General features: G+C 43.4%; 1 long non-coding RNA gene across 1 annotated transcript in view; it reads left to right on the top strand.

Moving 5' to 3' along the window:
* The first annotated feature begins 2,916 nt into the window (after positions 1–2,916).
* Positions 2,917–12,737, top strand: part of LOC138153966 (uncharacterized) — a 143,536-nt gene continuing 133,715 nt past the window's right edge. The window contains exon 1 of the long non-coding RNA XR_011166514.1: positions 2,917–3,183. This is a non-coding gene — a long non-coding RNA (uncharacterized lncRNA). The remainder of the gene's footprint in view (positions 3,184–12,737) is intronic.

The following is a 12,737-nucleotide window of genomic DNA, read 5'->3' as shown; positions in this document are numbered from 1 at the left end:
TTGACCCCTTTCCTAGCAAATTGACCTCTTTGCTAGTAAAGCAGATCTAAAAACTGTGCTACATATACTGGGTATGTCAGTGTGGTTGCTGCTACAGATTGAGTGGAGGCTCTCTCAGCATTGGATGGCTGCAGACCTTACCACTTTAACCTCTCTTCTTTTCCTCCCTGCTTCCTTTCTCTAGGAACAGGTAGAAACAAGGTAGATGAGATCACCAAGGTTAAAGCCAGCCAGAGGGTACCCTGCTGAGATGACTATTACATACTTGTAGAATCCTTATGGTGTTTGTATTATTTATGGACTAATTCAAACCAAAGGGCATTTGCATACAGGAAGACTGAGGGAGAGAGAAAAGGGAGTGGAGCCAGGGCCTCTAGAACCTAGTTCTAGATCTGTCAGTGATTTTTTTCAGTGACACCGGGCAAGCCAATTTCTGTCAAGGTCCTTTCTGGTTTTTGTTTTTTTGTTTAGTTTAGTTTTTTTACAGAGTTCCTTATTCTGTAAAATTAAGGGGTTGGATTATAGATTTCTAGGGTCCCTTCTAGCTTTGACATTTTATGATGTTGTCCTGGGGACTGAACAGGGCTACCCAAAGGGTTGAGATAGTTTAGGCACAGCCTTGGGTGAAAAGTACAGGGCCATTGACCATGGGTACAAGGAGAAGGAGAGAATAAAGGAAGCGGGATTTGGGAGACAAGGTGGATTGAGAGGGCGGGAGTTAGGCAACATTTAGTCAATGAGCATTTATTAAATGCCTACTATGTGCCAGGACCTATGGAGGCTATTTGGGGAGAAGCAAAGGATTCCACTTGGAATGTTTCTTCCTCTTCCCACCTTAGTCCTAACTCTCTGTCTAGCAGCCAAAGGTTCCCAAACTTATTTGGCCTACTGCCCCCTTTTCAAAAAATTACTCAGTGCCCCTGTGGGGTTAGGGTGGGTTAACCCCTATTTTTATTCAACATCCCTCAATTGCACCTAAGGCTACTACTGCCCTCACTGGATTGTTCCAATGGCCCCCTCCCCAAGGAGCACCTACTTTGGGAACATACGGGACTCTAGCCCTTTGGAGACAATACTTTTCTTGCTAGAAGGATTTTTTGTTTGTTTTTGATAACTTGCACAATTTGGTGGAAGGAGCATTGACCTCGAGGCCAATTTCAGCTCAACAGGAGCTCATTGGGAGAGCTTGAGTAAATCACATAATTTCTCTGAGCCTCAGTTTCTTAATCTGAAAAATGAAGGATGTGGATGATTCTTTAATTTAAAGTTCTATCAACATTCCGTGGCCCAAAAGTCTCTTCTCACTTAATACTATATGTACTAATATTTTATGTTCTAAAATCTCTTGCAGCTCTGCCATTTTGTGTCCTAAGTTCTTTCCTAGATCTGCCATTCCATGTTCTAAGTACCCTCCCAGCTCTCACATCCTGGGTTCTAAGGCCCCTTCCAGCTCTGTGGGTTCTAAGATCTCTTCTAGTTCTGATAGTCTATGTTTTAATGTTCCTTTCAGTACTGAGATTCCTTTCGAGAAAGGTTTTTTCCCCTATTCTTTATTCTGTGGGCACATATGATTTTAACATTCTATTTTCTAAGTTTTCTTACATTTCCAACATTTTATGTCCCATGATTTTAAGCAAATGAGAACAAATGAACTTTTCCATTTCTAGAAGTTTTTGCTTCTGACACCGGAAAGTTGCAGGGAGTTTACATAAGTCATCAAAATCAACTGCCAAACAGACCCCTAATTGGAAGGAATACAGAATGGGTGGGGCCTTAGAACATGGAATGTCAGAGCTGGGAGGGTCCTTAGAACACAGGATGTCAGAACTGGGAAGGCCCTTAGAACACAGAATGTCAGAGCTGGGAGGGCCCTGAGAGCACAGAATGTCAGAGCTGGGGTGGGGGTGGGGCTTAGAACCCAGAATGTCAGAGCTGAGAAGAATCTTAGAACATGGAATGTCAGAGTTGGGAGGGCTCTTAGAACAGAGAATATCAGAGCTGAGAGGAGTCTCAGAACACAGAATGTCAGAGTTAGAGTCTTAGAAGATGGAAGGTCCTATGTTTCTGAACAGCCAATTTGGGAATCCAGCATTGCCTTAGTTCCCAAGGCTCCTGGTCACGTTCCTTATCTGCTTTTCCCAGACTCCATATGGAGGGTACAGTTTCAGTATGGAGTGGCAGCAGGCTGTGCTGGTTTTAGAATGTCAACTGCTACCCTAATTTAAGGGGTGGGGTGGTATATTACAGTAGAAAGTATTGAATTTGGAGTTGGAGAGGCTGGGTTTCAGTCTCAACTCCTCAAATACCAGTTTTACTATTTATTACCTGTGAGACTTTCAGCAAGTCACTTAACTTGTGCCTCAGTTTCCTCACTTGTACAATAAGGTGATTCAACTAGAATACAGCTCTAACCTCCTTTCTTGCTCTAAATCTATAGTTCTAGGTTGACCAGAAATGATTTCAGAAGCTAGTCACAGAGTAGCAGAAAAAGGGAAGCTAAGCCTGAGCTGAATGGTCTTCCCTGAGAGCCCAAAATGTGGGTCAGATGGGAGTAGGTTGGGTCTCTGGAGATAGATCTTTACATGAGCCAGGCTTATCAGCAGCATCATTGCAGTAGGTGACTGAGTATGGCAGTAGGGGAAGATCTGGGGAAACATAGAGGAGATAGCAGAAAGTGTAAGATCTCAGCAGCAGACTTTGGACATCTGAGAGTTTGAACCATGTTAAATTCACATTATACTGAGGGGGAATAATGGAGCCCAAACCAGGAGAGAAAGGGAAAACTAGATGCGGAGGATTTCTGGATCAGTGTCCAGTGAACCTAGCAGGGAACCGTGACGGGTCATTGCCAAGAACATTTGTTGTGTGGCAAAGTTGGACAAGTTCGATGGTCTGAGTTAAGTACTCTCCAGTCCTTGGATGTTGCTTGGATGAGCGTCTCTGGCTCAGAGGAGTTCTTGGGCCAACCAGGAGTGAGAATTGAGGAGAAGCCTGAACCCGAGCTATCACGTGGTGGACCAAACCCTTTACTAGTGCTCTGAATTTTATGGACTGTGAAAATCTGAGGGATTGAATTCCTGTCTCTTTCTACTTCTTTCCCACTTCTGTACCCACTCGGTGCCGTGATCCTGAGAATTAGGAAACCAGTGTGCAGTGGAAGAAATATTTGTGTCTCCAGGGACCGTGAGTGCTTTCTCCTTCCAGGGTGGGAGTCGAGGGAAGCCTAACCATGGAGTAGCATTATAAATTTCAGAGACTGTGTGAGTTCTTAAGGGAGGGGGAAGCCCACCAGAGAAAGAAGGAGAATCGTTTGGGCTGTTTATATATTGGGTACGAGTCCATTCTGTTGTGCTTTTATTTTTAAAGTGCATGAGTGCTAAATAAAGCCTATCCTGTGTTCCAAGTGCTAGCGTGGTTGTTGAGGCTACTTTTGCCTCCCTCTTTTTGTTTTGTTTGTTTATGTGGAGACCGAAACGTGAGCTCAATTCTGACATTCTGCTGATAGGAGTTTTAAGCCAAAGAATATTTGTTATTAGAAGCCTTTAAAATGAACTCAGATAAACCAAATAGAGAGCTGTGGTCCTGGGCCACAGATTACACATCTTTCCTTACAAATTGTTAAAACATCAATAATAAGTGGTTAATTAATATTTATATTTCCTATTTTTATAGTTAAATTATTATACAGAGCGAGCATGAAATCAAAGAAAGCATGTATGCCAGGGGAAGCCTATTTGATAAGGCTGTGCAGTTGTATCTGGGTACCATTGTTCAACTGGTGGCAGCTGCCTCAATTATAGCGATAATGCGTAGAAGGAAATTAATGGATCTAAACCATATCTTTATGCCCTGTTTACATGGGATTCTCTTTATTGCTGGAGGTTAATTATTAAATACTCTATGCCCACCAAAAAGGCAGAGTTGGTGAGAGCTTGAAAAAAGAGAGATCCTGTCTTCTGACTTCTAGCTTCAAGAAAGTAGAAATGTAGTAACAGAGTCTCTTCAGGTCTCTGAAGGGAGAGAAAGACTCTGGGAAGGAAACTGACATGTATAAGAGCTGACACCTTGGTCAAGTTCCCAGCTTCTCATTCTACAGGATTCAGTGAATTTTTCCTTGGGTCAGTTTCTCTCTCTCTCTCTCTCTGTCTCTCTCTGTCTCTCTCTGTCTCTCTGTCTCTGTCTCTCTGTCTCTCTCTCTCTGTCTCTCTCTGTCTCTCTCTCTCTCTCTCTCTCTCTCTCTCTGTCTCTCTCTCTCTCTCTCTCTCTCTCTCTCTCTCTGTCTCTCTCTCTCAATGACATCATGGATGATGTCTTGACCTATTCATTAATCGGATAATTGGATTTAAGTGAAGCAGAGCTGTGCAAAGTCATCAGCCTCCCTTTGTGTTCCAGAGTCATTGAAGTCCAGTGGCAGGACAAAAGTTAAGACAAAGGGTGACAGCCTGGGATAGCTCCTGCCTAGTTGGAGGGCTTATTTACTCTCACCTGTACACCTTTTTTTGATTTCTATTTTTTTTTTTTTGCCTGTAGCATGTGGTGCTCTTTGTTAGGAAGCTCAAGGCGGCTGAAGCATATACGAAGGCACTTTTCTAATATGAAAATTTTTTGTTTCTATTTGCTGTTGGCTTGGATAAATGGGTTTATTTGTTATGTGTATTCATTGTAGAGCTGGCATTTGGTGGGAAAGGAGTCAAGTCCTAGATAGATAGCTTGGGGCACACCTTCCCCATTAAAGGATAGTGTTCAGGAGCTTAGTTCCAACCTCAAAATTATTTCCTCTACTTTCATAATATTTAAGTAGGTATAGATTGACAGGTACAATTCTAGCCTGGAGTCCTTTCACTAAGGAGAGCAAAGTGGTCAACTTTTGGCCCCAACCCCTGCTCCCCTCCTCCTGGCAAAGATCAAAGTCTCCATTGAAGAAATGTGAGTGGAGAGGACTAGAGATATCCATTCATGTCTCTCTCTTTGAACCACATCTAGACAGACCCATGTGGATACACCTACCCTATGTGGACAAAACACCCACTCACACTCACCCCCACCCACCCCCTTACATTTACTTTTTAGAAGTGTTTTTTTTGTTGTTGTCTTTTAAAATCTTCATTATTTCCCAATAATACCCCTTCCTTTCGTATGTAGAAGGAATCTAATTAGACAATGTTTGGCTACGTTAGCCACATCCTGGCGCTGTTACCAATCACTTCTCTCTCTATAAGTTCTAAGGAATACAGATGCTCATTGCGTTGTTCAGAGCTCTGAGGTTTTTCTGTGTTGTTTTCTGTTATATGATTGGGGTAAATTGTTCTCCTGGATCTGTTTCCTTTTCTCTGCATCAGTTTATACAAATCTTCCCAAGATGTTCTGAATTCTTCCTATTCATCCATCCTTATATTCTATTGCATTTCTGAACAGTAATTTGTCTAGCTTTTCCCTAATTGGTAGACCTACATTTTACTTCCTGTAATTTTGATACTGTGAACAGTTCTGCCATCGATATTTTAGTATATAATGGATCTTTCCTCTTTGTTTTTTACTTCCTTGGGGGACATATGCCCAGATATTGCTAGGTTGCAGGCTTTGTGCATTCTTTAAAATGTAAAGACTTAATTCTACATTGTTTCCCAGAACAGCTGGACAATTCACACTAATGGCACATTGGAGTGCCTCAAGCTTTTATCTTTGATATAGTGGTAGTATCACAGGAACTAAGAGCAGGAATCTGGGGAGGGGTTAGGGAGACTCTGGGATGCTGGTCTCCACAGGTGGAACATCAAGGCTTTCAGAACACAGTCCATGTCTTGGTGTCGGAGGACCTGGGCTTGAGTCCTAACCCTTACTAGCCATGTGACTTCAGGCAAATGGACCTCTTATCCTTATATTTAAAGTGGGATTAATAACACACACACCACAGTGGCTACAGGCCTGGCCAACTTTGTGTCCAGCCTCCCATGTACCTGGCTTTCTCTGGGTCCCCAATTTACTGCTTTGGATATCTAGCCCAGAGCTGTTAGGATCAAATGAGATAATGTCTGGAATGTACTTTGTGACCATGAAAGAGTAAATAAATGCATTATTATTCTCTGTGTTTTTATTTCCTAATCTGGATGCCCTAAATAAAGGCTAGAATGTGAGAGCCAAAAGAGTCTTTAGAATATGGAATGTCAGAATGGTGACTGACAGACCTGAGTGGGACTTTAGAACTCAGAATGTCAGAGCTGGGAGGGACCTTAAAACACAGAATGCTGTATCTGGAAAGTGCCTTAGAATATAGGATGTCAGAATTGAGAGGGAACTTAGAAAAGAGAATGTCAGAGCTTGGAGGGCCCTTAGAACACAATGTCAGAGCTGGGAGGGCCCTGAGAACAGAGAATGTCAGAACTAGGAAGGGCCTTAAAACGCAGAGTATCAGAGCTGAATGGAACATTAGAACACAGAATGTCAGAGCTGGGAGGGCCCTTAGAACACAGGATGTCAGAGCTGGAAGGGCCCTTAGAACACAGAATGTCAGGGCTGGGAGGGCCCTTAGAACATAGGATATCAGAGCTGGGAGCACCCTTAGAACCTAGAATGTTAGAACTGGGAAGACCTCTGAACACAGAATATTACAACACTGACTATTAAAGCTGAAAACATCCTAAAGACACAGGCTGCAAGAAGTTTAATTTTTGTAATGATTGATTGATTTGTAAAATCATCATTTTACAGATGAGGAAAGTGAGGCCTAAAAGAACTTACTTATCCACAGTCAGAAAATGAGTGAGTAGAAGAGGTGGGCTATTACCCCAGTTTCCTGACTCCTGGGCCAGTTCTTTTCATTACACCATGAAGCAATCACTATGATTCCTCCCTTAGGATTAGCCTCTGTGCTGTTGCTGTCCCCTGCCTTCCCTCTCACTTGCTACTTCCCAGTAGGGAGCCCCAAGTGACACAGGTGCCTTCTCATAAAAGGCCACATTTCCTAACCAGCTTTGGAGACCACTGCAAAGCTCTACATACCAACACAGAAAAAGCCCACTCAACTTAAAGCTTCAAATGTTAAAATGACCATTTTTAGTTTTACTAAAAAAATGAGAGCAGAGAGCAGCCACTGCCAGAATCAGACCCTAGGCACTGAGCCACATTGACAATCTCCCTTGCTTAGGGTTTTAACAGGTCTTTACTACGTAGAATGACAACACCAAGAGAAAACACAGCTTTATTTGAGAAAACAAAAACAAACACGCCTGTAGTCTGTAGGGTTTCTCTACACCTGTGTGGCCTGGGGACTAGCAGGGGGCAACATGGCATAATGAAAAAGCATTAGACAGAGGGGGAGTCAGGAGACTGGGCTCTGCCACTCTAATGAGCTACAAGATTTAGGTGAGCTAATTTCCATCAATTTAGATGTTATCTAAGGCCCTCCCAACTCTGACATTCTGTGTTCTAAGTGCCTTCCCAGCTCTGACATCCTGTGTTCTAAGGGTCCTTCCAGCTCTGACAGTCTGTGTTCTGAAGGCCATGCCAGCTCTCACATTCACTATTCTAAGGGCCCTCTCAGCTTTGGCATTCTCTATTCTAAGATCCCTCCTAGCTCCGACATTCTGGCTTCTAAGGCTCCTCCTAGCTATGATGTTCTGTGTTCTAACATCACAGTATTATTATTAGAGATAGAAAGGACTTCAGTCTAGTTAAGTCCACGACCACAAAAGAATCCCTATAACTTACTTGACAAGGGATGATCCAGGCATTGTCATTTAACCGATGTCATCCTCAGTTACTTCATGTGGATACAAAGCACCTATTTCACAGGGTTGTTGTGAAGACCAAATGAGATTAACACATGCAAAGTGCTTTGCAAACTCTTTATGAATGCTAAAGGTTATTAGCATTATTTTTTCACAGTTAATATCACTGATAACTATTGTGGATATAGTACACCCAGATTTCAGTAAGTGGTTTGGAAGCATCCCTTGTTCTCCTTATGGACAATATGGAAAGATAAAGGCTAGATCAGCGGTGTCAAACTTCTATAGAAAGGGGACCACTAAACCACATGCAAGGATCTTTCCTGGCAGTATATTGACTTAGAAAACCACATATTAACATTATCTATGTTCTATTGCATTTTAATTTTATTTGTTTGTTAAATGTTTCCCAGTTACATTTTAATCTGGTATTTCATACCTCTGGGCTATATAGTACAGTTGTGTTGATTGAATGGCCAGAGCCAAAGAATAATCATCAGCAGACTGATGGGAATTTAAAGATGGAGGTCAGGAAGGCTCTCTCCTAGTCATTGTGCTACTTAACATTTTTATTTGTTTGTTTGTCAAATGAATGCATAAGTGAATGAATGAAAAAGCCTCTATAAAGCATTTAATAGTACTAAGCCCTAGACACATGAATACAAATGCAAAGACAATGCCTTTCTTCAAATAGCTTACATTATATTATGGGGGAAATAATACACATAGGAGAGTAGTGGCCAGGAACCGGACTTTTTGGCCCACAAAGTTATAGGGAGAGTGAATGGGGTCCTAAGGGAGCAGATTGACCATCCCATTCAGGAACAACAGTGTTTTGCCATTTTGGCTAAATGGCAGATTTGATCATGGTGCGTGCTTCTAGAAATGGCTCAAGCAGTGATTCTTTTGTCAGGGGAGATTGTCAGGAGGTGACTGGAGAGTGAAGAGTGAAGGGAGTCCTGATGGAGATAGAAAGACAGGGTGGAAGCTCCTCCAGGCTATGAAGGAATGAACAGAATTGCATCTTAAATTTTCAGGTGACACAAATCTGGGTGACATTGATATCTGGTTAACTGAAGGGACACAGTCAGATGCTTCAAAGATTCTGAAAGACTAGAAAGAAGGGCCAAAATGAACCATTTTGGTTCATTCAACCAATAAGGTTGAATTGATGATTTTGATGCAGCCATTTAAGGCTTGCAAATCTCCTTATATGCAGCATCTCATTTGATCCTCCCAACAGCCCTGTGAGGCAGGTGCCAGAGGGATTGCCATTCCCACTTGACAGATGAGGAAACTGAGGTTCAGAGAACCTAAGTGGCTAGCACAATTAGTGTGCATCGGAGATGAGATTTGAGCCCGGGCCTCTTCTAAACTTCAAAGTCCAACATTTCTTTGCAAAATGTAAAATCTTTCTTAAGGGATCAAAAAATAAATCAATTTGACAAGCACAGTTTTCCAGGGGGGCCATAGTACGTACTGAACAAATGCTTATTTATTGACTAACAGGTACGGTTTGGGTGGAAAAGATCTGGGGGGTGCAGTGGACTGAAAGTTCAAAATAAATGAACAGGGTGCTGTGGCAGCCAAGCTATCCTATCAGGGTTAGGCTGTACTGGGAGGCATCGTCCTTCCTGAGGCCCTGTTTAGATTCTGGGGTGTTGAGTTCAGTTCTGGGTGCTGTCGTCTCTGAAGCTGGAACACTTTTAGAAGAGGATACCCAGCCTGGAAAGGGGTCCTTCAGAGGGTCCATGTTTCATTAGGATTGTTTGAGGACACTGGGGGTGGTTATCCTAGAAAAAAGAAAACTTGGAGGGGAGAGATAGCAACGAATATTTCAAGCACAGGAAGGGGAATATTTTTGCTCTGTTGGGCCCTAAAGGGAACCAGGAACTCCAGGCAAAAGTTTCTAAGGCAGATTTGTGGATCAGAAAGTCCTAGATACTGAAAGGGGTCCTAGAGGGCCTTTGGAATAACCCTCTCATTTAAACAATGAGCAAAAAAAAAAGAAGATCTAAGATAACACAGGGATTTTCCCAGGTCACAAAGTAAGTAGCAGAACCGGAAACTGAACCCAGGTCTTCTGATTCCAAATGTGCTCTTATTTCCACTAGATACAGAGAAAAGCTGACTAATAATTAAAATCATCCCCAAATGGAATGGGCTGTTTTTTGGGGGGTGGTAATGAGCTCTCTGTTGTTGGAGGGATTCAATCAGAGACCGTCTAAACCCTATTAGTTCAGAGTAATGTAGAGGGGTTTACTGCCCTAGTATGGGTTGGAGTAGATTTACTCTAAGGTTTTTCTAACTCTGATATTCTGCTATTCCAAGAAAAGGGGTATCTATAGTAAACTTGGCAAGGAATGTAAATTCCTTAAGAAGAGGGACTGTATCATTCTTTGAACTTGTATTTCCAACCTCTAATGTAGAGCCTGGTGCCTAGTAGGTGCATAATAAATACTTGTTGATTGATTGATTAATTAACTGGAGGTAACAGGCCAGCCACCCACTAAGAATTTTAGATTATCAGCCAATCCCAGATAGAAAAGTCAGCCTACCCCAAGTGGGTCCAAGTTTGGCTTTGGCTCCCTGGGAAAGCCTTGAAACCAACAGTGATATTTCCTCCTTGTTCTCCGGCTTTGTCTCCCCACAAGCCTCTTAGGACTGAGGACAGGAAGGAGAGGGTCTGTCCCTGTGACCTTCACTCCGGCTACCGGGAGAACATGGATGCTTGGCAGTGTTTGGGAGATCAGCGGAGCCACCTGAAATTCCAGCAGCCTCATGCATAATCCAGCAGCCTGGTCCTGATTGAAGTCAAAAAGCTCTGCTGACAGAATGTCCTGTCAGGCATCTGGGGAAATGTCTAATTAATTGTGATAATTGACACCCAGCCCAGCTGTCTGATATATGATGCCCTCTCTACTGATAAAAGGTTTGGGTGATTCTCTTTGAACGGCATTTTTGGAGCAATATGTTTTCAATTTAGGTCACTGGGAAAACATGATTTATTTTCAAGGAAATTGAATTTGGTTGGATGGAAACATTACCTCCCACAACAATCACCTCCCCTCTCTCCTTAGTTGCCTTGGGAGACTGCAGATGGGCCAATGATCTTAGATTCAGAGGTGGAAGGGGGTTTAGAGGTCAGCTAGCTTATCACCCTTATTTTACAGATGAGAAAACTGAGTCAGAAAGTGCATGCTAGGATCATACATCTAGAGGTGGCAGGGTCTTTAGGGGCTGCCTAGGCCAACACCCTCAATTTCACAGAAGACCCTAGGCCCAGAGCACTTACATGACTTGTTGTAGGTCACAGAGATAGTTAAGTGACAGAGTTGGTCCTCTGACTCCATGTAAATAACCTTTCTACTATACCTCACTGCTCCCTGGCAACCAGAGTGGGATGAGGAGGCCTTTATTATGTGGTCATCCATTATGTCTGTTTTGTATCTTAGTATCCTCAGTGACTAGTACAAGGCCTAGCACACAGTAGGACATTTAAAGATTTGTTGAGTAAATGACTGAATGGAAAAATGAATGAATGAATGGAAGGATGAATGAATGGAAGAACAAATGAATAAGTGAGTGAATGAATGAATGAATGAATGGAAGGATGAATGGAAAGCTGACAGCATTTCTTAGAAACTGGAGACCACACCACAGAGGGAGCTTAGTGATGTTTATTCTGAAGGAGGGGGAGATGACAGGCATCACCAAGTATCTGAAGGGCTGTCATATGGAACAGGCATTGAGCTCAGGCCTGGTGCCAAAGGGCAGAGCTATGAGCTGCTGGTGGAAGCTGTTGCTGCAGTTTCAGTTGATGTAAGAAAAAACAAAAGAAAACAACTCCAAACCAAACCTCTGTACAATGGATCTGTCTCAAAGGGGAAAGAACTCTCTTGGGAGAACGTGAGCTCCTCATCCCTGGAAGTCTTCAAGAGTCAGCCGATGACAAGTCCTGGAAGTAGGATGGGGCAGCCAGGCCTTCAAAAAAGTTCCCTGGCACAGGGGAGGATGGGATGGACTTTCTCTGACCTCATACTTGCTCTCCTGGCTCTTGTCAGTCTGTGCCAGGTCCTTTCTCTCTTTCTTTGGGCCGTGGACCATCCCCTCCAGGGCTGTTGCCATTATGTCTCTTTTGGGGGCTATTCATTTGGGCTCCCCAAGGTTCTAGGGGGCTGGGACCATTGGCCATGACATGGGAATGTGTTCTGGACTCTCTGGGAGACAGACCGCTCCCTCTTCTTGGGATGGTCACACTGGGGGCAGACAGTCCTCTGTGCCATCCACCCCAGTTCCACAACTGAATTTGCTCTCTTAGTTTAGGCTTTGCTGACAACCATGGGAAGCATGTCATAGAGAGGATTCCTGTTCAGGTACAGATGATACTGTGCTATCCTGTTATGAGATTCTGTGACTAGAGCCAGAGGTGGGTAAGAACACAGTAAGTCTCTGGGTCATGTCCCTCTACCTTCTTGTTGTCCCTGCTACTCTTCCACTGCCCCTGCCCACGACCCCAACACCTTCCTCTCCCCCTTCCCTTTCTCTTGTTGTCCCTGTGCTGTACCCTGCCCTCCCTCCAGCTTTTACCCCTCAGCCCTATCCCTGTCCTCTGGTTCCACACACTGCTTCCTGGATCCCCAATAGACTCATTCTTCTTTCTCTTCATTTCTGCTTTAGTCCCCACCCACTGGTTCCTTTCTGGCAACTAGATGGTGCAGTGAATAGACTCTGGGCCTAAAGAGTCCTCTCTAGAAAGACTTGTTTTCCTGAGTTCAAATTTGGCCTCAGACACTTATTAGCTGTGTGACCCTTGACAAGTCACCTAATCCTGTTTGCCTCAGTTTTCTTTTCTGTCAAATGAGCTGGAAAAGGAAACGGCAAACCACTCTAGTATCTTTGGTCAAGAAAACCTCAGATGGGTCACAGAGTCAGACAGCCCCTCCCACCTCTGACATTCTGGGTTCTAAGGGCCTCTCCCAGCTCTGACATTGTGTTCTAAGGGCCCTC

This window comes from Petaurus breviceps, unplaced genomic scaffold (assembly GCF_028583685.1).
Source record: "Petaurus breviceps papuanus isolate PSGF00001 unplaced genomic scaffold, PetGlider_PUasm1.0 91041, whole genome shotgun sequence".
NCBI classification, from domain to species: Eukaryota; Metazoa; Chordata; class Mammalia; order Diprotodontia; family Petauridae; genus Petaurus; species Petaurus breviceps.
This window is presented reverse-complemented; position numbering and strand designations above follow the sequence as displayed.